At 39.3% G+C, this 26,715-nt stretch overlaps 1 protein-coding gene across 7 annotated transcripts in view; it reads right to left on the minus strand.

The window, feature by feature from the left end:
- The window catches only part of LMO7 (LIM domain 7), a 135,419-nt gene that overhangs the window by 104,671 nt on the left and 4,033 nt on the right, over positions 1-26,715 (minus strand). For all 7 annotated transcript variants that reach the window (XM_012538440.3, XM_049700959.1, XM_033414029.2 and 4 more), the window contains exon 2: positions 16,785-16,854. The gene's annotated coding sequence lies outside the window, so the exon portion shown is untranslated. The remainder of the gene's footprint in view (positions 1-16,784; positions 16,855-26,715) is intronic.

A 26,715-nucleotide genomic window follows, 5' to 3' on the forward strand; every position in this document is an offset into this window, starting at 1 on the left:
AAAAATAGAATTACCATATGACCCAGCAATCCCACTACTGGGCATATACCCAGAGAAAAGCATAATTCAAAAAGGCACATGCACCCCAATGTTCATTGCCGCACTATTTATAATAGCCAGGTCATGGGAGCAACCTAAATGCCCATTGACAGACGAATGGATAAAGCAGGTGTGGTACATATATACAATGGAATATTAGTCATACAAAGGAACGAAATTGGGTCATTTGTTGAGACGTGGATGGATCTAGAGACTGTCATACAGAGTGAAGTAAATCAGAAAGAGAAAAACAAATATCGTATATTAACGCATATATGTGGAACCTAGAAAAATGGTACAGATGAACTGGTTTGCAGGGCAGAAATTGAGACACAGATATAAAGAAACAAACATATGGACACCAAGGGGGGAAAGCAGCAGGGGGGGGTGGTGGTGGTGTGATGAATTGGGATATCGGGATTGACACGTATGTATACAATGATGTGTTATTGCATTACTCTCAACAAACTATTTTCTCTTACATGCTGAATCATTTTGTTACACAAAGTCTAAATCCTCATTAAAGTGTATACTCCACCTCCCTAGGCTCTCACCTGCCCAAAGCCACTTTTATTCTTACTTAGAGGACCTTTTGTTATTTAAGTATCTTTTTTTTTCTTTTTTTGCAGTACGTGGGCCTCTCACTGTTGTGGCCTCTCCCGTTGAGGAGCACAGGCTCCGGATGCGCAGGCTCAGCGGCCATAGCTCACGGGCCCAGCGGCTCCGCGGTATGTGGGATCTTCCCGGACCGGGGCACAAACCCCTGTCCCCTGCATAGGCAGGCGGACTCTCAACCACTGCGCCACCAGGGAAGCCCCTTTAAGTATCATTAATGATAAAATTTCAAGTGTGATGACTTCCAACATGTAGAGGGAATACTTTGAATCACGAAACCTTAATGCCACAACAGATGGGGAACTGTCTGCTCTTAAGATCAAACCAGTTAGACCCACCTCTGCAGAAATTTCCTGAGTGTACAGGGTCAAGAGCTGTCATACACAAAAATGGGTTCTTTAAATAAAGACAAGACTAATAAAGAGATTTATTACAGAATTCCTGAATAAGATGAAAATCCTAACTAATTCTAAAGAAGAGTGAAGCTGTGCTCAGGCCTGTGACCTGAGGGCCATACCAGCAACATCTTAAACCAAAGCTCCCAGAATGGCGTCACTTGGCAGTGTTTCCCATCAATGAACCAAGCGATCTTCCCATGCTCAGTCTGACCTTTTTTCCCAGTACAGCTCTATGCCTACTTTAAGCAAGATTCTTCCATTTTCAAAAGAGCCTGTTATCCAATTCCTCTGAACATGAGGACAGGATGGTGCCGGTCAATTTATCCTAAGGCCAAGAGGCTTGGTGACCTCAACTCCTTTTCTATTAATGACATGGCCCCTATTTCCTCTGCCTCGGGAATTGACAGTGCCAGAAAGTTAGCAGGTACGTGCCAGCAAGCAAGAGGGTGTAAGCACTGCTGGAGGCGGAGAAACTAAGTCCATGCTTTAGAGTGACAGTCTCCTGTCAGCCACATCAGAATGACCAAAGGGGCACGCAGTACTGCCGCTCAGGCGATGCTGATGGGGGTCAAACTGGAGAACAGCTGACCTAGCCTCTTGCTACTCAACGTGTGGTCCACACACCATCAGCACTGGCATCACCTGGGAACTGTCAGAAATGCAGAAGCTGCAGCTCCACCCCAGACCTACTGAATCGCAATGCGCATCCTAAGATACTCCTGCAGGTGATTAGAGTCTTTGTAGACAAGTTCTCTGACAAATAACAAAATAAGGACACTCTTTCCAAATATGAACTAAAGCAGTATTTCTCGTTAGCGTAAACACGAAACACCTAGGTATTATAGAGCTCACATTGGACCATGACTAAAAGTGAATTGAATTCCATTCTTATGATACACTAATTGTGGTCATTCAAAATGATTTTAAAGCAACTCCCAAGCAACAATGACAATATATCCAAATTTGCCTTTTAAGTATACCATTTCCATTAAGAAAGCAGCTTAGGCACAGTTTTGATCAGCTAGCCCTAGCTCTTTTTGTTTTGGAAAGTTCATCCTGTTTTACGGCTTAGTTAATAAATGTAAGCTGTGAAGTAGCACACCTACAATCTGTGATTCTAATATGTAGGTAAACACACAAGAGATTCGACTTCCATCCTTATTTGTGAAGAAAATAAGCAGCTCGTCTTTAAGTTGTCCTTGGGTGCTTACTTCTCTACAAAGAAAAAGGCTCGGTCACTTGCCGGTAAGAAAGGAATTGAGGACAAGGAGAGCAGTAAAGTTCTGTCACATGTGAAAATAGGACCCAACCAGAAATGCTTAAAAGGAATCGCCAGGTGACACGGAGGGCCTGGGGCTTATACATGATAACTGTGCCAGCAGCTTGGCGGTTTGATTTTGCCCCAGCACTGTCTGGCGGGGCAAGAGCAAAGCCAGACCAAGAGAGAGAGACTGAGAGCTGGCAGGTTAGGGCAGCAGCAGGTCAGAGGGATGGAGGGCTGAGCGCTCCCGTAAAAGGCTAGTTATTCTCTACACCTGCTTCCTTCTTCCTGTCCTGCCCCTAGGTTCTTCAGAACCTTTTTTTTTTTTTCTTCCTCTTTCTGACTTACTTCACTCTGTATGACAGACTCTAGGTCCATCCACCTCACTCCAGGATGAAGTGAGAGAGTGGCATGGACATATATACACTATCAAATGTAAAACTGATAGCTAGTGGGAAGCAGCTGCATAGCACAGGGAGCTCAGCTCGGTGCTTTGTGACCACCTAGAGGGGTGGGATAGGGAGGGTGGGAGGGAGACGCAAGGGGGAGGAGATATGGGGATATATGTATACGTATAGCTGATTCACTTAGTGATACAGCAGAAACTAACACAACATTGTAAAGCAATTATACTCCAATAAAGATGTTAAAAACAACAACAACAACAAAAGGCTAGTTATTGACATGCTTAATCAACTCGGGTTACAATTAACTACACAGGAGCCATAACAGCCTTTGTCAAACTGCAGCATGAAGTCAGGTACGGTCTTACATATTATTTCTATTAAACTTTACATCAGAAAGGAAGTAATTCTAAAACTTACCTACTCTGTTAAAAAAAGAAAAAAAAGGTGCCAACATAGATTCTTAAGAAGTTCTGTCAGAGAACAGATTGGTTGGTTGCCAGAGGTGGGGGGACGGGACAAAATGGGAAGAAAAGAAAACAAAGTTCTGTCCTCAAATTATCCATGTTGTATGTTCCAAAGTGAAACATGTAATTGCTTAGATCAGCGTGTCATAATGATGCTAAAATGCATGTCTTATGAATCAATAAAGCATGTTTAATGAAGGAAAACTACACAGTAAAACTTTGGAGATGGTTGGGAATTCGTGTTCCTTCAGTGCCCCCACCCCACCCCCTTCAGAGACTCTTTTACAGGTAATATGTCTGGATCATCAGCCCTTTTGTAAGTCTTTCCAACCCCAGGGACTCCTTGCTTTATGAGGCTGACTCACTTTTAGTCATTTCTATGTCAAAAAAGTCCAAAGGGGCTTCCCTGGTGGTGCAGTGGTTGAGAATCTGCCTGCTAATGCAGGGGACACGGGTTCGAGCCCTGGTCTGGGAGGATCCCACATGCCGCAGAGCAACTAGGCCCGTGCGCCACAACTACTGAGCCTGCGTGTCTGGAGCCTGTGTTCCACAACAAGAGAGGCTGCGATAGTGAGAGGCCCGCGCACCGCGATAAAGAGTGGGCCCCGCTCCCCGCAACTAGAGAGAGCCCTTGCACAGAAATGAAGACCCAACACAGCCAAAAATAAATAAATTAATTTAAAAAAAAAAAAGTCCAAAGACTTCTCACTGTAATTATAAAATATTGATCCTATCCCTGCCTACTTAATGCAAAATGAATCTCATCTTTCTCCCACAGGAGAGCCCCTGAGCTTTCCTACTTCGTACACTCCATGTGTTTCCCCCACCTCACAGCTTCTCCTGGTTTCCTCAACATCTCTGGTCGTTCATGTGACATTTTTCCATTCTCTTATTATCCCAACTGGCTCTCCATAGAATAGCTAATTTTCCCAATAATCTCAACTTCCCATGAAAAGCAGCTTACAAAGTCTAACTGTTCCCATTTCACACACGGTGAAACTGAGGCCTAAGAGGTATGTGACTTGCCTAAGGTCACCCAGTAAGTAGTGAAGCTAGGATTCAAACCAAACAGTTCAACTCAAGTGTGTGCTCTTAACCACTGTATTAATTTCCCATTTCTGCTGTCACAAATTACAGTTTAGTGGCTTAACACAAGATAAGTTTATGATTTTACACTTCTGGAGGTCAGAAGTCCAACATCAGTCTCGCTGGGTTAAAATCAAGGCGTCGGCAGGGCTTTATTCCTTCTGGAGGCTCTGGAAGAAAATCGATTTTCTCTTCCTTCCTGAGGCTTCTTTCGCTCCACCTTCAAAACCAGCAGCATCGGGCTGAGTCTCTGTTCCACTACCATCTATCTGGTTCTCGCTCCCTCTTCCACTTATCAGGACCCTTGTGATTATACTGGGCCCCCCTGGCTAATCCAGGCTCCTCTCCTCCAACCCGAATTCCACCTGCAACCTAAGCCCCCCTTGCCTTGCAACATATCCACAGGTTCAATGGGCTAGAGTGTGAACATCTTTGGGAGATGTTCTGCCTACAGCTACCAAGCCTCCTTAAAAACAGGTTCCTGGGGCTTCCCTGGTGGCGCAGTGGTTGAGAGTCCGCCTGCCGATGCAGGGGACACAGCTTCGTGCCCCGGTCCGGGAAGATCCCACATGCCGCGGAGCGGCTGGGCCCATGAGCCATGGCCGCTGAGCCTGCGCATCGGGAGCCTGTGCTCCGCAACGGGAGAGGCCGCAACAGTGAGAGGCCTGCGTACCGCAAAAAAAAAAAAAAAAGACAGGTTCCTGTGTGCTATTGCCTTCTCAGAGTGAAGCATCTGTAACTCAAGACAGGACTCCAAGTGTGGTTAATTATCACAAAAAACCATCACTGTAAAGGTAATTAATAATGGTCATCTTGTAAAATGAGGATAATGGGGTGATTGTGAGGATGGAATGAGGAAATAGATACGTGATTGGCACAGTTTCTAGCATATAGTAAGTAATCAGTAAATGGAGAGAATTTACCCAACTTCTCTTGTTGCAGACCACAGGTACTTTGTATTGTGGCATCTATATTATACCGTCAGCTGAGCTCACATACAGTGGCGTAGTCACCTCCTATGAATTGACATCACAGTTCATAGGAAGAAGACCTGTTAGTTTTAACAGACCAGGAAGCTAGTCCAATTTAGAATAAAAATAAGGTGGATATAAAGAATCTGAATTGAATGTCATGTGATGCTATTAGTGAGGTATCACAGAAAAAGGCATAAAATGCATGATTCCATTTGTAGCCAATATAAAATCACAGAATTCATGTGATTGATTTTTTTTCAGTAGAATACAGTAGAAATATATTCCTGATGAATATCCTTTTGGAGACTGAGGCCCATTCGGATCGTTTTTAGTTTCAGTTTTTGATATCCAGTACATGAGCTATGCGTGATTGCTCCAACATCTATAAACTAGACTAAGTAAATTTCCCATGTTTTCATCCCACCTTTTTTTTTTTTTTTTAAATAAAATTAGGGCAAGTACAAGCCCTAAGGCAAACTGCCAGAAACCTCTCTCCAAGTTTACATGGATTTACATTCAGGTCCTTAAAACTGAGCATTTTTTCTCAATTATTTAAGATTTCGCCTACAGACATTATTCTGGTCCGCTTTTCCATCTCAACTACCAAGGCTACAACAACAGACACATTACAGGAATTAAGGCCAAGGATGGACATATGAACAAATCAAATACAAATGAATAAAACGGGCATAATGTCAAAGAGATGGCAAAAGAGAACAAAGAAACCAGAGGCTCCCATCCTGTCTATGGGACACCCCATATAATGGTTGCCTTGGGGGAATACAGCCCTGCTGTTACCAGATTCATTGCAAAGCTAGAGATGAAGATTTTATCTAAAATATGAGGGTATGCAAATGTTGATTTAAATTTTGAAGACAAGCAAAACCTGTGTGAGTCAAGCAAAATCCATTGTGGGCCATTTCATGACCTCTAGTAGGTCTCCTGGACTCTCCATGGGACCAGCCCAGTGATCTGTTGCTTTAGAGCATTTGTGGTGGACAAGGCTGGCTTCTAGTGATTATTTTCCTTCTTGTTAAATAATCACAAACCATCCCTTTAATCATCTTTTCCATGATGTTGTTAGGGAATAACATCTAAAATCAACATTGACCACTTTTTTGGACATTTGCAAATCTGCCACCTTATGCAAATCGCCTCATCCTCCACAGGGTCTCTTGATTCTCCCCTCCCCTCCACCAACCCTCTGCTCCATATGTATTATGTCAATAAACTACTAATACAAAAACCCTGGCTTCTCTATCAACCCATAAGTAAATCCTACACACTTTTTCCATCAAAACATTTGGAAACTCTGACAGCTTCTCACCATTCCCAATATTGCCACCACATTCTCTTGCCTGAACTACTGTATTAGTCAAAAACAGAACCAACAGGATACATATATAAAGGAGATTTATAAAAAGGAATTGACTCATACAATCATGGAGGCTAAGTCCACAGTTATGGAGGCTAAGTCCCACAATCTGCCCATCTATAAGCTGGACACCCAGGAGAGCTGATGGCATAGTTCCAGTTCGTGGGCAGAGCCTGAGAACCAGGAGAGTCAGTGGGATGGTATAACTACAAGTTCAAAAGCTAGCAGCCTTGAAACTCAAGAAGAGCCAATGTTTCAGTTCTGGTCTGTCTGAAGGCAGGAAAAGACCAATGTCCTAGCTCATGCACTGAGGCAGGAGTAGCTTCCTCTTACTCACAGGAAGGTTGAACTTTTTGTTCTAGGCAGGCCTTCAACTGATTAGATGAGGCCCACTCTCAATAGAAAGGGCAATCTGCTTTACTCAGTCTACCAATTCAAATGTTAATCTCATCCAAAACACCCTCACAGACACACCTAGGATAATATAATAATGTCTGACCAAATATCTGGACACCCCATAGCACAGGTTGACACATAAAATGAATCATCACAATTACTGAAGCTGTTCCTTAACTGACTTTCCTGCTTCTCAGTTTCCTTCAGTCCACTCTTCAAACACCAATCTATGATCTCTTTTTAAGTTTTATTGAGACATTAATGCACATACTATACAATTCATCCGAAGGGCACAAATCAATGGGTTTCAGTGTATTCACAAATATGTGCATCCTTTATCACAGACAACCAATAATTTCTAACGACAAATTAAATTACTCTCAAAAGTCCCCAACAGCTTCTCATCCCCAGTGGCTTAGGGTAAAATGCAGTCTACTCACCAAAGCCCACAAAGCCTTATACAACCTTGCTGGCCTACCTCTTTGCCTCACTCAGTTCCAGACACAGAGTCCTCCTTAATGGTCCGGTTTGATCCTGCCTTGACCCCACCCCTCTTTTCCTTCTCTATGGAAAACTCCCACCCATCCTCATATCTTCCCACTCCTTCCTTTCATTCAGGTCCCTGATCAAACGCCAGCCCCTGAAATAAGATACTCCTGAGCCCCTTCTCCGTAACACTTCTCATGCATGCACTCAATCATTCTCTACCCATTCACTTTATTTTTTCAGTATAATTAAGGTAATTGGCAAGGTATTATAGATTCTTCACAGTAATCATTGGCACCTGACAGGTTATTATCGACTTACTGCCTATGTTCCATTAGGGAGCAACGTTCTCTGCCTTACTTGTGGTTGTGTCCCAAGTTCTTAGAACAGTACCTGGCACAGAGTAGGTGTTCAGTATTTTTAGGAAAGGAGGGATAGTCATGGGCCTAAACCCCATCAAGCAACCAATGCCCTGACACCAGTCTTACACCTGGGTTCTATTTCATATTAACGTCATCTGCTCTTCCATTTCCAATTTCTACATCAAAAAGATGCCTAAAGAGAGATTGTTCAAAGTGTCTTTGTATCTGAATAAAACTGTCATGTATGACATAATCTTACTCTGAATCAATTTTTTTTTTTTTTTTTTTTTTGCGGTACGCGGGCCTCTCACTGTTGTGGCCTCTCCCGCCGCGGAGCACAGGCTCCGGACGCGCAGGCCCAGCGGCCATGGCCCACGGGCCCAGCCACTCCGCGGCATGTGGGATCTTCCCAGACCGGGGCACGAACCCGTGTCCCCTGCATCCGCAGGTGGACTCTCAACCACTGCGCCACCAGGGAAGCCCTCATTAATGTTTTGAAAAAAGTTGCCCTCAAGGCTGAAAGTTGGCACATAAATGTTCATCTTAGATTTAAAAACGAGTAAGTTTTGAAACCATAGGGAAGTGTTCCTAAACTTGTGCCAATGCCATGACTAAGAGATTATGGCTAGAAATAAAACCGGAGTTTCCTGATTTACAGTGCTGCATCATTATAAGGGCATTGTAACCAATTTCAACGTTGACACTAAGTTTCTAAGTTTCTACTCTTGGTGATACTTAATTTCAGTTGAGAGTTGGAGAAAAATAGGGTGACAAGAAAACTTGAGGAGATCTCCTAAAAATACTTTATATAAATAACTCAGTCATCATTGACTTATTTATATGCCATTTACATGGAGGTATTAAGGCATTTGGATATTTAATATCTAATATTTGTTACCTTGAAGACATCCAATGCACATCAGTCTGTTTCCTCAGACTTGATTACTGGATAACCCCAAACCATTTCAAAGTACAGATGGTGATCCACAGAAATTCCAATAAAAGATACATTAGAAAAAAGTTATTTACATTAAAATACAACCATGGAAAATGTCATTTCAAATGCACAAAGTGATCTTTTTTTTTTAGTACTGGCTAACTTTTATGCTATGATTTCTTACACCAGTGCAATAGTACACTTGGTAACATTATAGTACTCTTCTATGTCTTTATTAAGAAGTAAGAAAAAGTACTCCGTATTTGTCTTATTGGTGTTTTGTTTTCAAAGAAAATAATGAGATTGGCATGCTAGTAAAATAAGAATAGTTTAAATGCTAGTGTTACACAGCTTGTAACAGTGGTTCACCTTCCCTTTGTAATAAAAACATTTCTTTAATAGAGTTTTAATCATGAGACCAAGACGGAGCAGTTTTAATCAAGTGTATTGATATACTTTAACCTTCACTGTCTCATTAGGAAATGAAAGAAAAGAAAAAAATCTTTTAACTCAAAACTCCAAGGTCTGACCCAACATATATGAAATTATTCCAATACAGTAAGAGGTGAGAAATGGTAATTTATAGAAACATTTAGCCTTTGTTATTTATCAACTGTGAGGAAATCAAGAACATGAAAACTAAGAGTTGAGGCAAGAGTAGGGTTATGGGAGGGGACCTCCATGTTGACCCCCATCCATCTAAAGATGGGGGGCAGGGCAGTCAGAATCAGCTCAGTACGAAAATCCTGCTCTTATTGGCTAAATAATCGAATTGGCAAGGATGAGTGAATCAAAAAGAATTTGCTTGGTGGAAGCCTCTCCCAAATTTACTAGGTGGAAGATCTCCTTCAACAAATCTACGAAGTCAGCAATAAAATTCAAGACCAGAAAATAGGGCTTCCCTGGTGGCGCAGTGGTTGAGAGTCCACCTGCCGATGCAGGGGACACGGGTTCTTGCCCCGGTCCGGGAAGATCCCACATGCCGCGGAGCGGCTGGGCCCGTGAGCCATGGCCGTTGAGCCTGCGCGTCCGGAGCCTGTGCTCCGCAACGGGAGAGACCACAACAGTGAGAGGCCCGCGTACCGCGGAAAAAAAAAAAAGACCAGAAAATAGACACTACTGATCTTACCATTAAATGGTTATTTTAAACTAGCTGTACACCATTTTCCCCTCTCTTCTCATGCCGCAGCTTGTTATCAGTGTTTTGCATATATTAACATCCAAATATTTTCACAAATGCATCTTGCTTATTACCAACTAGAGAGATATTCCCTCTGAGACACACATTGGGTTTGACCTAGTACAGAGCAACTCTCAATCACCACTCTTTCAAGCAAGGCATATATTCATACTGGCTGCTCATCCAAGCCACATTCTAATATTCCTTGAGTACTTTCTCTTCAACCATACAAAATTCATTCCTGCCTCTTACCCAGAAAAGTACCACCCTTGAATGAAACTAGTAATTATATTTGTACTTCTTACATTATTTCAACTTGGAAGAGAAAGGAAACAGAAGAAAGTTTTTTTTCTCCTGAAAACAGTCTGTCTTGAGGTCTCACATTTTGATTTTACTTGTAGAAAGAACTCGCAAACTCAGCGTTTCACAAACCTCCCCTCTCCCAACCCCTGGGCTTATTTTACTAAAAAAAAATTTTTAATGGGATAAATATAGTCATTGCTTAGGAGTAGTTTTCAGAAAAGTGCATGATAAAACCTGTATCAGAATATTTAAATTTTATAGCTGATTCCTCAGGTGAATTTTCTACTACAGCGGAAGGGAACAACTAGATGTTTCAACAGTGACCTTGGCATAGACTAGGTTGCACTACTTTGCTGACACGCAAGTGTATAGGTGAGTGAAGATGAATGAATCAGAAGTAATTTTACACAGGTACAAGAACACTGACCACTAATAACCTTCTGAAAAATGGCAGACCCATAGACTTGCTTTATTTCTTAAAATAACCATTATGAAGGCAGGAGAAAATGACACATCTAACAGCTTAAGCTAGCTGGCATCTTTGCCCATTTCCTGCATTCTACAGCATTCCTGAATGAGGAGACAACTTTCCCAGCCTCTGTAGTCAACCTTACACATTCCACTCTTAAAGGAATCTGAAAGAATAACACTTTAGAGCAAAGATGTTCAAATTGAGCCCATATTTTTCATGCAAGTCCGGATATACCAAGGATTTTTCTACTAAGCCCACCGACAGACACAAACATTCAAACAAACAAATGATTCAAACTAAATTTTCTAGGATACCATTGCTTTTCAAAGGGAAATCGCAATTGAAATGCCAAGCATGAGAACAATCAAATCTGTAGTCAGTCAGCAAACTAGCCCATATAAAAGGGTAGGGTTTACTTTCTTGATTCTTTAGCTCAGTGGTTCTCAACCAGGGATGATTTTATGCCATAGGGGTTATTGGCAATGTCAGGAGACATTTTTAGTTGTCACAAGGCGGGGATGGAGGGCACAGTGCTACTTGCATCTATTGAGTAGAGGCCAGGGATGCTCCTCAACGTTCTACAATGCACAGGACAGACTCCCGCAACAAAGAATTATCCAGTCCAAAATGTCAATAGTGCCAAGGTTGAGAAACCTTGCTTTAGAAAATACAAATAGACCATTAGGGGTCCAAGATGACTATAAGTCTTACGGTTAATAACTTCCTTGATGTTTTCTACACATATTGTATCTCATGCACATTAATGCAGATGGTAAATAATATTCTGGTTCAACGGCTCTTTTCACCATCAGAATATCTTGCCTGTTTCTCAGGGGTCTGTTTTGAGGTTGAGTTTTTTAATTCTCAAAGTTTTGGTTTTGAGTTTCAATGATTTGAACATACCCACATTTAACACCAGCTAACTTTTGGAAGACTCAAACTCTTGCGTTAGAATTTTTAAGCATGGCTTTATAAAGAACAAAAAGAATTTAAAGGATAGGGGAAAATGTATTTCTTTACAAAACTCAATCAAGCAAGGAAAGCTGTATCTCTAGAAGATCTATGAGAACATGATTACTGCCTTCCTAAAGAAAAAAATAATCATATAATCATATGAATGTTTTAAACAAAGCATTCAATATACTTCTGAATCATCTTAACATCTCCCTTTGTGTTGTCATTGCTCAGGGGATATTCCAAGTGTTTCACACAGGTCCATCTGCCATGGGTAAATCCACAGCCTTGGCTTCAAAGCTAAATACACATGGGAGTGGACATGAAACAGATAAAAGTCATCACTGAAGAAGAGAGTAAAAAAGGGAGGAATGCAAGAGGGGGCCTGGAGCATTACACTCACATAGCTTAACAAACCCTTACACAGAAATTGTGTAATTATTGCTGTATTTGACCTAACTTGGTATCTACCCCACACAAACTTCATTCGTGAAACCACTTCAACTCACACCCCAGAACTCAACAAACTAAAGGAAATGAATACCCCTGACCACAGCCCAGTCAGCCAAGACCACTCTCTCCCTTAAGGAACTCACCTACTAGCTGGCCACTGACCCACGAGATCTGTAGCCTGGAAAGAAAAAGGTAATCTCAGACTCACAGATCTCAAAATCAAACTTATGGTTAGCAAAGGGGAAACCTGGGGGGAAGGGATAAATTAGGAGATTGGGATTATCATATATACCCTACTATATATAAAATAGATAACTAATAAGGACCTACTGTATAGCACAGGGAAATCTACTCAATATTCTGTAACAACCTATATGGGAAAAGAATCTGAAAAGGAGTGGATGTATGTGTATGTATAACTGATTCACTTTGCTGTACAGCTGAAACTAACACAACATTACACAACATTGTAAATCAACTATACTCCAATTTAACAAAAAAAAAAGAAAAGGTAATCTGATCCATTCAGATTCCTCTCTTGGGAAATGCAACTAAGGGATGCCATTTCCTGTTAGAAATGGGACAGAAAAAAGTAATCATGTTGAACGCAGCTGCCATGTTTATGCCTGAGCACTAGATTAACGAGAGTCCTCTGGAAAATCCTTACAATAAAACACTCTTCATCTCACTTAGCTTGAAAGCATCTTTGCTCTTTGTTACCATTAACTACATGTAAAACTGGTGGATCTGATTAAAGTCTTTGAATGTACCAGTGTGAATTCCTGGTTTCAATATTGTACCAGAGTTATACGAGATGTTACAATGCGGGAAACTGGGGTGAAAGGCACAGAGGAACTCCGTGTACTGCTTTTTTTGCAACTTCCTCTGAATCTACATTTCAAAATAAAAAGTTTTTTAAAAGGCAAGTATTAACTAAAACATTTACCTATCTGTATTAGTTTCCGAGGGCTGCCATGACAAAGTACCACAAACCAAGTGGCTTAAAGCAACAGAGATGTATTGTCTCACAGTTCTGGAGACAAGAAGTCCAACATCAAGGTATGCACAAAGCCATGCTCCCATGAAACCTGTAGAAGAATCCTTCCTTGCCTCTTCCAGTTTCTGGTGGTTTGCTGGCAATCTCTGCTCCTCCTTGGCCTGTGGACGCATCACGCCAATTCTCAGTTGTCACATGGCTTTCTTCCTGTGTGTACCTGCCTTCATAAGGCCATCTTCTTATAAGGATGCCAATCATATTAGATCATACTCCATTATGACCTCTGTTCCCATACTCCATGTGACAACCCTCTTCCCAAATAAGATCACATTCTGAGGTACTGCAGTTTAGGACTTCGGTATATAGGCATACCTCAGAGATACTGTGGGTTGGGTTCCAGACCACCGCCATAAAGCAAGTCACGTGAATTTTCTTTTTGTCACCCAGTGCATATAAAAGTTATGTTTATACTAACTGTAGTCTATCAAGTGTGCAGTAGCATTATGTCTAATAAAGCAACACACATACCTTAATTAACAAATACTGTATTGCTAAAACATACTAACCATCATCTGAGCCTTCAGAGAGTCATAGAAGTAACATCAGAGAACACTGGTCATGGATCACCACAACGAATATAATAATAATGAAAAAGTTTGAAATACTGCAAGAATTACCCAAATATGACCCAGAGACATGGGGTGAAAAAATGCTGTTAGAAAAATGGCACTGATAAAACTTGTTCGATGCAGGGTTGCCACAAACCTTCAATTTATAAAAAATGCAGTATCTGCAAAGTGCACTAAAGCGAAGCACAATAAATTGAGGTATGCCTGCATTGTATCATTTTTTTGAGGGGCAGGACACAATTCAACCTATAACACTGAGAATAACTCAAGCCATCTGAAAAAACAGAGTACTTTCAATACAATTCATACTTTTCATTGTCACAGAAGTTATTTCGTAAAAGTTATTTTCATATAAAACATATTTATTCTATTAAATTGAATGTTTCTTCCTAGGAAGACTTCAAAAACAAAAGTTCTTTAACTTTATTCCTTAAATAACACCTCTGACTCCTATATTGCTAGAAGTAATTCATACATATATGTACATTACAATACATGCATATATACGAAAGTTTTTTACCCAACCAAGTTTGAGACCAATAAAAATATCATGTCAGCTGCTTAGTCATGACAGAAATAGAACAGATGTAACTTGGTAAGAAGGAAGGAATTAATATTTGAGCCCAACTGCTCTGGAACTTTATATATAGACAGTTGACCCTTGAACAATAAAAGTTTGAACTGCACAGGTCCATTTATACGTAGATATTTTTTCAAGAAATATATTGGAAAATTTTTTGGAGATTTGTGACAATTTGAAAAAACTCACAGATGAACCATGTAGCCTAGAAATATCGAAAAAATTAAGAAAAAGTTAGTATATATCGTGAATGCATGAAATATATGTAGATACCTTTACACAGGCATAAGGTGAGTGATATTTAATATAAAATTATTTGTTAGTTTTCTTACTGTTTTATAACTTTGCTTTCAAGGAATTACATTACAGTACAATATGCCTCTCTCTCTCTCATGATTGGAGAAACTGCATATCGGACTATCATCACGGGTAAGTGGGTTTTTCAATGTAACAATGTTTCTAATACTGTATTATAAATATGACTGTAATACTGTACGCCACAAAAATCATATAATGGTTCATTTATTAGTGTATAGGCTTGGTAACCATGAAGCAATCATAGTGTTGTTTCTTTGTTAACAATGCATGAATCATTATACCTTTAAATAAATATGAATTTCTTTTTCACATTACCTTTTCAATTTTATGACTAATGTCAGTAATATGTATAACAGCTATAGTGTTTTGTATCATATGAGACAATATTGATGTTGGTATTGACAGACAGATGATTCATCTTGTAAACAGACAATGTAAACTTATGGTTTCAATAAATACAGTACAGTACTGTAAATGTATTTTCTCTTCCTTAGGATTTTCTTAACACTTTCTTTTATCTAACTTACTTTATTATAACAATACAGTATATATTGATAATACATATAACATACAAAATATGGGTTAATCGACTATTTATGTTATCAATAAGGCTTCTGGTCAATAGTAAGCTATTAGCAGTTAAGTTTGGGGGGGGAGTCAGAAGTTACACACAGATTTTCAAGTGCGCAGGAGGTTGGTGCTCCTAACTCTCGCTTTGCTCAAGGGTCCACTGCATTCTATATTTCAAAAGAAAATAGTAATTTTCTGATCTTTCAAAGAGAAAACTGTAAAAACTCTTCTTTCCTCCTCTCCTAGACAGGTATTTTCTAATAATAAACACTCTGCCACCAACTTATTCCTGTCAAAATTCTGATGACACCTTCATGCCAGCTGCAAACCCAGAAATTTTAGTACTGCTACCTTTAATCCGTCATGCCTTTAATACCTGCAAACACATGCATGGCCAAACAGAAGGTTCCTGAATGTATTATAAGCAGCTTGACTATTCCAAAGATAAAATATTAACAATATTTTATTTACATTCCAGTTATTAGCTGTCTTAAACTTGAGTGTTTTGTAAAATTAATTTTTTACCTGACTCCCATCATCAGCCTTGATTCTTAGGGAATGCTAACTTTTTTTTTTTTTTTTGCGGTACACGGGCCTCTCACTGCTGTGGCCTCTCCCGTTGCGGAGCACAGGCTCCGGACGCGCAGGCTCGGCGGCCATGGCTCACAGGCCCAGCCACTCTGCGGCATGTGGGATCTTCCCAGACCGGGGCACGAACCGTGTCCCCCGCATCGGCAGGCGGACTCTCAACCACTACGCCACCAGGGGAGCCCCGGGAATGCTAACATTTTGAAAATTATCCATCATTTGTAATTATAAATTATTTATTTCCAAAGATATGGTCCCACATTATTATTGATCTCTCTAGGGTCTTGATACAGCAGAGAATCTATATAATGATAGTATGGGGTGTTTTTCATACACAAAACTCCGGATTTAAAGCTAGAATGAATCTAGAGAGTCATCCATAGTCATCTTATGGAAAAGGTTACTGAGGCAAAGTAGAAGACAGAGACTTGCCCAACATCACACAGGATGTTGGTAGGAAACCAAAAGAGGTGACAGGTCTTAAGTATGTTGCAAATACACTCCAAAACCTGCATGCTGAGCAAGGGCAATGTATAAGCACGAAGCACCTGAAATGTAACAACTCATCAGCTTTGGCCAGTTTCCATAAACTGTGGTCAACTAGCAACCAATACACGGAGGGCTGAGTTTCGGAAAGACCGTGATCCTAAACAAATGCAATTTGTGGAAGAAATGGGCCAAAAGGGGGGATATAGGCAGTTTGAGGGCACAAGAAGCAAAACAAACAAAAAATTAAATAAATAGAATAAAAGCCTCTAGGCAGAATGGAAACAGAAGGAGGAACTAAAGATATAAGGACAAGATCACAAGAAATACTTTTCTTGAGAAAAAAAGACCCCAAACCTAATATCTATGATAATTCCAGATAAGAGAACGTGTTTATGCCCATCTTTTTACATTTCAGAAACAAGTATAATTTTGAAGATAATTTATTACTTACCAAACCTGCTATTGGTGTGGACAGTCTATTGATCTTCTTAATGACACCAGGTTTAAGCTTATTAATCAAACTGAAAGTAAATAAAGAAACAACATATACAGTTACAAGAATGCCAATATTAGTTTAGTGTTCTTTTTAACATCCTCAAAAATCATACATGTCATTCATCCATCCCAATATTTTCTTCAGGTCCAAGAGCCCAACAGAAAGCAAACAACTAAGAAAATAAGTCAAGAAACAGAGACCAGCAATGCCAACAACAGTGACACGGGCCTCTTAGAACATACAGACACACTTCTACATTCAAAGACATGTCCTTTAAAAATAGTTCCACATTTGTTAAAGTAAGGTAATATTTGATTCTGTTTCAACAGTTAGTTTAAGAATCTCTTTCATTGTAACATAGTTCTCTTCAACCTAAGAATACTTTTTTCTATTAATCATTTTTACTGATTTTTTTTTCTCAAACTGATCCATGTTTTAAAAAGGTAGATTCAAACCATATTTTTTTTCTTTGCCATATTTAAAGGGTGCAGTGGAACTCATCCAAATAACAACTATTTCCCATTGGTAACTCATTCAACTCTATGACTGCTTTGTTATCACTGCGGAATGACGGGGTAAAAATTTAAATGCACCAGAACTCCCCAAAATAGGCTAACAGTCACTTCAGAATCTAACACTGAACAAAAGTTTATGTTGTTATTACAGAATCTGCAAGGATATTTGTAAGTCTCTAGATTCTAAAACACTTTTAGAGCCCAGCTTTGACACCTGAAACTTAAGAGTACAATTTTTGGTTCTAAATCTAGATTATGGTGAATTCTATATTTTTGTTGCTGTGCACTGATAATAGTGCCAAGCCATGTAGAAATTTAATATTATAATAATGTTTTTCTAGTAAAGCTAGCCTCATTAATTAATCATTAATCACTGCCAGAAAACTATAATTTGAAACAATGATTTTCCTATTCAGTGATGCTTCCACAAAAAAACAATTCTTTATTCTGTAACAGAGTTCCAAAAGGAAAGCAAATATAGCAGAAAGAATCAAACATTCTTAATCTACTGGTCTCCCCTTCACAATGGGCAACAGAAAAAAAAAAAAATCTGACACTTGTGGAATGTCACTCCTTCAACATTCCAGAGATTTATATATACACTTGAGTGTGCTAAAAATAAAGAAGACAAAAGTCTCAATTTAATAAGCTTCAGAATGTTGTTAACAGGATTCAAAATTACCAAACAGTGGCTTATGAAGGTTTAGTCTGGTGAACAAAAGCTGTTTTTCTGTTTTCATAGTTTCTTCACACAAAGATCTTTAGATAACATAGATGACAGAACCACCCCTCGACTTTAAGCATTTCCAAGAACTGTTACTCTTTGACTCCTAATTTCTTATTTGTGCACTGAAAATCACGTAGGAAGGAAGGCTTTCTCCCTCATGGTCACAATATTTTTCTTTAAGCACTAGCTGAAGAGCTAGCAAAGAATTGAGCAGGTTTATAAGAAATGACATTTCCAATTTAATTGTTCTAGTTGTTCCCTATTAAGCAAGTATTTCTTGAATTCTATTACTGGTGGCTTCTTGCAACGCATAGTACAAATAACTGAAACATTACTTAACAGAAACATAATTCTAACATAGCGTCAACCAAGAAATTCATAGCAGTTGTTGACCACTAGTTTGACAGTGACTTTCCTACGGAACTTGAACCTTAAAATGTAATCTTTCTGTGATATTAAAAGTTAGACATAGGGGTTTCCCTGGTGGCGCAGTGGTTGAGAGTCCGCCTGCCGATGCAGGGGACACGGGTTCGTGCCCCGGTCCGGGAGGATCCCACATGCCGCGGAGCGCCTGGGCCCGTGCTCCGCAGCGGGAGGGGCCCGCGTACCGCAAAAAAAAAAAAAAAAAAAAAAGTTAGACACCAATATGAGCTGGGGCATCTTATAAAATGTCAGGGAAATCTGACATCAGTTGTCCTTATTAAAGGAAGTGTGTCATAAATTCCGCCTCCACCCACTTGAGTCACCGGTAACTTTGGCCAGATCATTCAATTTATCTGTTTACTTCGCTTACCATTTTTGTACTACAGCGTTAGTAATAGAGAATTTTTTTTTTTTTTTTTTTGCGGTACTTGGGCCTCTCACTGTTGTGGCCTCTCCCGCTGCGGAGCACAGCCTCCGGACGCGCAGGCTCAGTGGCCATGGCTCACGAGCCCAGCCGCTCCGCGGCATGTGGGATCTTCCCGGGCCAAGGCACGAACCCGTGTCCCCTGCATCAGCAGGCAGACTCTCAACCACTGCGCCACCAGGGAAGCCCGAGAATTTTTTTTTAATACAGTTTCTGGAATGGATAATAACACAGCCTACTCTCAATTAAGTCAGCCAAAGGAGGCAAGGGATAGAGGTAAAGCAAACAGCACAGATAAATGACATCTCCCAATAGTGAGTTAATGGACTCCTCCCTCATCAGAAAGTTTCAGAGCTATTACTTAGAAGCAACATACACCCAATGGATTGGCATCCATTCCTGAACCTCCTCGTATGTGTACAAACATGGAAATAACCACAAGGAAAAACAACACTCTGGATAACATGCAAACTACCCTCTAAAAAAAGCAGTGTCACTAGAGGAAAATGCTGTTTTATTTTGTCAACTGTTAAAATGGTATCAGTTCTAAGCACTAGAATATGGAGAAAATGCTCATATAGTTTTGGCAAATAGTGAACATCCAATCTGATTATGAATCATGAGTAATTATTTTCAGATACAATTAAAGAAAGACTAGGATGTTTCTTCTGGGGAGAAAAACAGGTTTCATAAAATCTAAAATTCTGTGAAATTTAAGTCTATCTAAAGGAATAGGGCATAGTCTTATGTCAAATAAAATACAAGTGCCACACAAGAGAGATACTACTCTCTTTTACAAATGGAACTTCTTTGCATAATAAGTATTCTTCAATTACACATGTGGAATTCCTAAAGGCAACACTGGCTTCAGGTCACTGGCTCTGTTTAAGAACCATATAACATGCTAACTTTCCAGATACCTCTGTACACAAGGAACTAGAGGCAGTCAAGGGACCACTTTATCTGCCTGCATCCCTTTGCCCCACCCCTCTAATCCTATATAGAATCATACCTCGACTCTCCCAAGCTTTCCCTCATGGCCATGTGCTTTGCTAGCATACCAGGGGTGTGCTCTTTTAGTAAGATGAAAACCAGAACAGGAAACACCTAGTCACTTGCTATCTCCCATGGTAGAGCACTTCCGCAAAAAGGACTACAACCCCCCCCCAATCTCTTTCCTCCAGTTTTATCTATTTCCTCTTCTTCTCCTCCCCAAAATGTATTGCCCCTCCCTCCAAGGGAGTTGAGTTACATAACAGATGCTAGGAAGTTGTCTCTGTTCAGAAATCTCGTCACCAGTGAATGTGACCTGACTTTAAATATAAGTCAGAGGCAACACTCCAAGAAAACTGCACATAGAGCTCAATATGGCGTCTGGCTCAGTTATAAAAGGCTTTAATGAGAACTAGAATGTGATGCTCTGTCTCTTGGTCTCCAGGAACTAGTTCCAAATGCCAAATCTCATTTCCCCTTTATCAGAAAGCTCTTCAGCAGACGTAGAAAATCGAGAGACATCTTTTGACTTCCTATTTCCAAAGATTTTTTCCAAATGTACCACAAAGACTGACATCAAAGAGTATATCAATGCAATGAGAGTGAACTTTTTCACCTATAAGTATTTGGTTAGTCATTCACACATACATATTTTTAATATCTTTCTTTCGGCTGCATTTTCTAAACATATATCCCCACATTAGTCAAACTTTTCCTGTCAGTAAGCTAAATATTTGTTTAAAAGATATACTAAAGATATTACACATTTCCTTACAAATTAAGGAGCAATGCCTTGTTTTATCTGTTACTCGACACAATCATTTGTCTAGGTTTCTTTGAGATGCAGACTCTGCTCAACAAACAGATGTCAAGTAAAGACAGAGCACTGCACTGGGACCAGCCACAGAGCAACCAGCCAGTGAAGGTGCTAAGTGCAAGGATGTTCTCTCATTCCAAACACATCTCCTAGCACTTATCGAAGGATCTGGCACATCAAATATTTTATAAACCCACTAACTTCTAACGCAGAAATTTTTCTGTGAATGATTCAAAATCTCTATCTTCTTTGTAGAAATAAATTTAGAAGAACTTTTTTAGTTTCACTCAAATGCTAGACATGATTTTGTGCTATTCCCCTTTGTCATTTTTTGTTACCAAACAAGTCAATCTTCAGTGTTCTCTCTTGATTGTCAAATGCTGATCAAGAGAGTAAGCTCTCTAGGGACCTCCCTGGTGGTCCAGTGGGTAATACTCCACGCTTCCAATGCAGGGGACCCAGGTTCGATGCCTGGTCGGGGAACTAGATCCCGCGTGCATGCCGCAACTAAGAAGCCCGCATCCCCAACAAAGATCCCAAGGGCCACAACAAGGACCCGGCGCAGCCTAAATAAATAAATAAATAAATAATAAGTAAATAAATATTTTTTGAAAAAAGAGAGAGTAAGCTCTCTACCAGATATATTAATTTAGAATGGTTATCATAAGTACATGTTTTACTAATATTTTTAATTAATTATCTACAGCTAAATTCATAAGTTGTAATATTTTAAAAATAAAAACCATCTTGAGTAGTGATCACACATCCATGGAAAAAGTAATAAGCATATGTAATTTAAAATTTTAAAGTTTAAAAACATTCAAGGGGCTTCCCTGGTGGCGCAGTGGTTGAGAATCTGCCTGCTAATGCAGGAGACACGGGTTCGAGCCCTGGTCTGGGAGGATCCCACATGCCGCGCAGCAACTAGGCCCGTGAGCCACAACTACTGAGCCTGCGCGTCTGGGGCCTGTGCTCCGCAACAAGAGAGGCCGCCATAGTGAGAGGCCCGCGCATGGCGATGAAGAGTGGCCCCCGCTTGCCACAACTAGAGAAAGCCCTCGCACAGAAACGAAGATGCAACACAGCAAAACTAAATTAATTAATTACTAAACTCCTACCCCCAACATCTTCTAAAAAAAAAACATTCAATACAGAATTTTATGATTACTTCAGTATTGATATTTTTAAAGACTGGTAGTAAAATTCATGTAAGTTTGATTTCTAGAATTCCTGTGGCAGTAATTTTGAATACTGCTGAATTAGGATACAACACAAATAAATGGTTAACAAGACATGCTAAGATGGGAAAGTAAGTGAAGCGGCAACAAGTCAGTACCAATGCATTGATAATCATCATTTCATGATGATAGGACTTTCCGTTTAGCTTCACTGTTATGCCTGAAGCATCCTCCAGTGAGTCCAGCAAAGCTCAAGTGGTCTGACAGCAGAGTCCTCTTATTCTAGGCAACATCAATTATGGCACTAATGGATCTTGCTGAGTAACAGGACATTTCCCAATACAACATCGATAGCCATACGTGTTAGCAGGAGGACTCTGGTTTCCTGTCCTGGTTCTGCTCTTTACTACTAAGTAACATCGCAACTTCTGCTCCATCCCTTCATATAAATCAGAGGATTCTCACAGTCGAACTTAGGTTCTTCCCAACTTTTGCCACTGTAAAAATGCTTGGATGCATGTCTATATGTATATCTTTAACCATGCTCCTTATCATTTCTTATATTCTATTTCTAGAAATAAAACCATCAGTGACAAGCTCTTGGTACTTGTCTGGAAAGGAACCTGGCAATATGAACCAATTTACTTTTGCATCAGCTGGTATCATTCCTGTGTCTACCTCATGGTATGATAAAACAGCGACACTGTTTCCCTCTGCCTGTCAGCCCTACTGCGTGATCTCCCTAGTGCTGCAGGCTTTATAAGCACTGCTTGAAAGGGATATAAAAAATTTTACCAATGTTTTATGTATCACATGTTAGATAGTTAAGCTCTTTTTAATATTTTCCACTATGAAGAGGCTTTATGCATACCTTTTTCCCATTTTGTAGTCTTTTCTTAGAGTCCAAAACAAAAGAATTATTGGGGAAAGTCTTATAACCTTTATGATAAATAAATATATGTTTATATTAATAAATAAACTAGCATATAATTACTTGATAGATACTGCCAAATTGCTGTTCAGCACTGTACCAGCTTATACTCAACTGGTCATTTTGAGAATATCATAGACTACTTTGCCATAACACGGCCATCATTTTTTTTAACAGATTTTAAATTATCTACTAGTTCAATTTAAAAATCGTATCTGATTTTAACATAATTATTTCTTACTATTGAAGGTAGAGATTTTACTATTTATTTCCAGTAGTATTTCTTCATTTATGAAGTATTTGGTCACATCCTTTGCTCATTTGTCTATTGAGATTTTCAAACGTGTACCTTACCAGTTTATTTGAACTCCAGATAATATTTAAGCCAATTCTGCTTAAAATATTTTTCCCAGAATGTTATTTGCCAGAGTTATCTATTTCATAAAACTTCAAGTCTATTTTTTCTGGGTTTTTTCTATTCCTTCAAAGCTTAGAATCTTAAACTGCCTCCAAAATTTTTTTAATTCTTCTATTTTATTTTCTCAGTTTTTTATTATTTTAATCCAGGCTATATTCTAGTATACGTAAGGTTTGGGTTTGGGTTTTTTTTTACTGAAGCATAACTGACCTACAACACTATGTTAGTTCCAGGTACATAACATAATGATCCAATATTTCTATACATTACAAAATGATCACCATGATAAATCTAGTTACCATCTGTCACCATACAAAGATATTACAATATTATTGACTATACTCCCGTGATTCATTTATTTTATAACTGAAGTTTGTACCTCTCAACCTCTCTCATCTATTTCACTTATTTCCCATCCCCCCGCTCTGGCAACCACCTATTTGTTCTCTATGACTGTGTTTCTGGTTTTTTTGTATGTGTTCACTTGTTTTTGTTTTTAGATTCCATATTTACGTGAATCATGGTATTTGTCTTTCTCTGTCTGACATTTCACTTAGCATAATACCCTCTAATTCCACCTATGTTGTCACAAATGGCAAGATTTCATTCTTTTTATGGCAGAGTCATATTCTACTGCGCGTATATACCACCTCCTCTTCATCCCTTCATCTCTTAATGGGTGCTTAGGTTGCTTCCATATCTTGGCTACTGTAAATAATGATGCAATGAACTTAGGGGTGCACATATCTTTTTGAATTAGTGTTTTCGTTTTCTTGGGGAAAATAACCAGAAGTGGAATTGCTGGATTAAATGGTAATTCTATTCTTAATTTTTAGAGGAAGCTCCATACTGTTCTCCATAGTGGCTGCACCAATTTACATTCCCCCCAACAGTGCACGAGGGTTCCCTTTTCTCCACATCCTCGCCAACGCTTGTTATTTGTTGTCTTTTTGATAATAGTCATTCTGACAGGTGTGAGATAGTATCTTACTGAGATTTTGATTTGCATTTCGCTGATGATTAGTGATGTTAAGCATGTGTCTATTGGCCATCTGCCTCTCTTCTTTGGAAAAATGTCTATTCAGGTCCTTTGTCCATTTTTTTATCAGGTTGTTGTTTTCATTTGTTTGTTTGTTTTGTTTTTTTGCGGTACGCGGGCCTCTCACTGTTGTGGCCTCTCCCGCTGCGGAGTACAGGCTCCAGACGCACAGGCTCAGCGGCCATGGCTCAAGGGCCCAGCCACTCCACGGCCTGTGGGATCTTCCTGGACCGGGGCACGAACCCGTGTCCCCTGCATCGGCAGGTGGACTCTCAACCACTGCACCACCAGGGAAGCCCGGTTGTTTGTTTTTTTGATGTTGAGTTGTGGTATATGCTGAGTTTGTAAATTAATTTTCTTAGCCAATTATGTACCCCAATACAAATAATCGAGTGACTCATCTCTTCTCCATTCTCTCATCTGTCCTTTATCACAACTTCCTATGCATAAGAATGTATTTTGGACCTTCCAATTACATTAATATGTACATTTATAAAGCAATCCATAATTTTTTAATTACTGTGCTTTCTCAAGTCTGTCATTTGTTCTAATATTGAGACAGTATCATTCCACAGAAATTTTTAATTTTAGGATTTTTCCTCTTCTCACCTGTTTATTCTTCCCTGTGAATGTTAAAATCCTATTTATTCTAAGAAAAGTCTGACTAGATTTAACATGGGTATTGGCTTAAAATTATAAACAAATTGACAACTATTGGAAATACAGTTTTTCATTCCATTTCTTAAGTCATATAGTTTACCATTACATTTCAACATACAAAATATAAGTCTCACACATTTCTCTCAAGTAAACAGTAAACTGTGCTCTAAACTTTTTCACTATTGCCTTTTATCCCTTAGATCTCATCTGACTTTCTGACTGATGATTGTTGGTAAGTAAAAATTCTAGAGATTAAGTCTCTCATAAGGCAATTACTCTACTTTTAATTTATGTGATATCATTATATATTTGTCCTTTTGCAATATTTATTTCCCTTTCTTAATTCTCATTGCACCGACTAGAATTCCTATACTTTCACCATTTCCTGGCCAACACGTGGTTTTCCATTACCTACCTGAGAGGCTTCATGACATCAAGAAACTACTTCAAAAATAACTTTTTTCTGATCAACTTTAATATAAATTGTTTATATTACACACATTTAGCACATACATTACTCCTATTTATTTTTAGTAGAACATCATTCTCATTTTTTTTTCCTCAGAGACCCTAGCACTGAAATGTTGTGTGCCTTCCTCTTAGTAATTTATATTTAGGATGAGAAAGCCCTGTAGATGGTACCAGCAAGTTCATGAGACAGGACCAAAGCTTTCTACCTTCAAGTCTGAGGCCACAATGTAAAAAAAAACCTCTGCAAAATTTGCAATGAGTCTGTATGTATAACATGACTACCATTACAGAAGTGAATTTTTTAATTGATGTTTGCCAAGCTGACCTTCAACTTGAAAAACTACTTTTAAAAAAATGACGTTTTGCTATATGTGGATATAAAATTACAGAAAAAATTGACTGTGAAGGTTAAAAAGACAGCATACAGATGGCAACCATAAAACACTGCCATGAAGAGAAAGCAGTTTTAAAAATTTTAATTATCTCTATGAACTTGAACACGTGCATCTTTGCAAACTACTGGATTATCAAATAATATAGAAACTTCAAAGTCTGTACCACTTTAAGTGAAGAAAAATAGTTCTTATTACTTAAATTTTAAATGGCTATAATATGGGATCAGGGTCAATTGCTAGTGCTGGTGAGCTGTATGAACGCACCTGTCCTCAGGAAATTCAAAACCAGTAAGAGCTCTAAGAAAAAAGCCTTCATCCTTACAGAAGGACCTCTGAGCTTTACACGGAGCTCTGCATAGAAGCCCCAAGAATCCACTGATGTCGCTGTCACTCAGTGTGTGAAAGTCTCCAACTCTAACAAAGGACAGAGCCCTCTCGCATGAATGAGAAGTGGCAAGGTCTCTATCTTGTCTGATGTCTTAAAACAATCACTCGAGTATCCCATAGTAAATTAACAGGAGTATTTTTTAATAATTTTTTTCTTTTTTTGAATGCACCTTTAACAAAATACTACAGTCGTTTCAGGAAGACAGTATAGTATTCACATAGCAGATATAAATAGAAACAGGTTTTCTCAAACCAGTAGGTGAATGTTTATTTGCTCCACTCTTTCCAAGCTGCAAGCCATGGAAAGGAAGGCCTGGTGCCAGTGTGAGAAGAGTTTCCTCAAAAATGTGAGCTGTGAGTTCAAAAAGGCATAAACGTCTGCATGGCTGACTTGGGACAGAGCAAAGACTTGGCATTATTCCAGGGATGGGAAGTACTGACTGACTAACCAGAGACACACCCAATAAGATTAACTTCAAATACATCTTCTTACTTCATAAAGATAATA

Source organism: Orcinus orca, chromosome 18, assembly GCF_937001465.1.
Source record: "Orcinus orca chromosome 18, mOrcOrc1.1, whole genome shotgun sequence".
NCBI classification, from domain to species: domain Eukaryota; kingdom Metazoa; phylum Chordata; class Mammalia; order Artiodactyla; family Delphinidae; genus Orcinus; species Orcinus orca.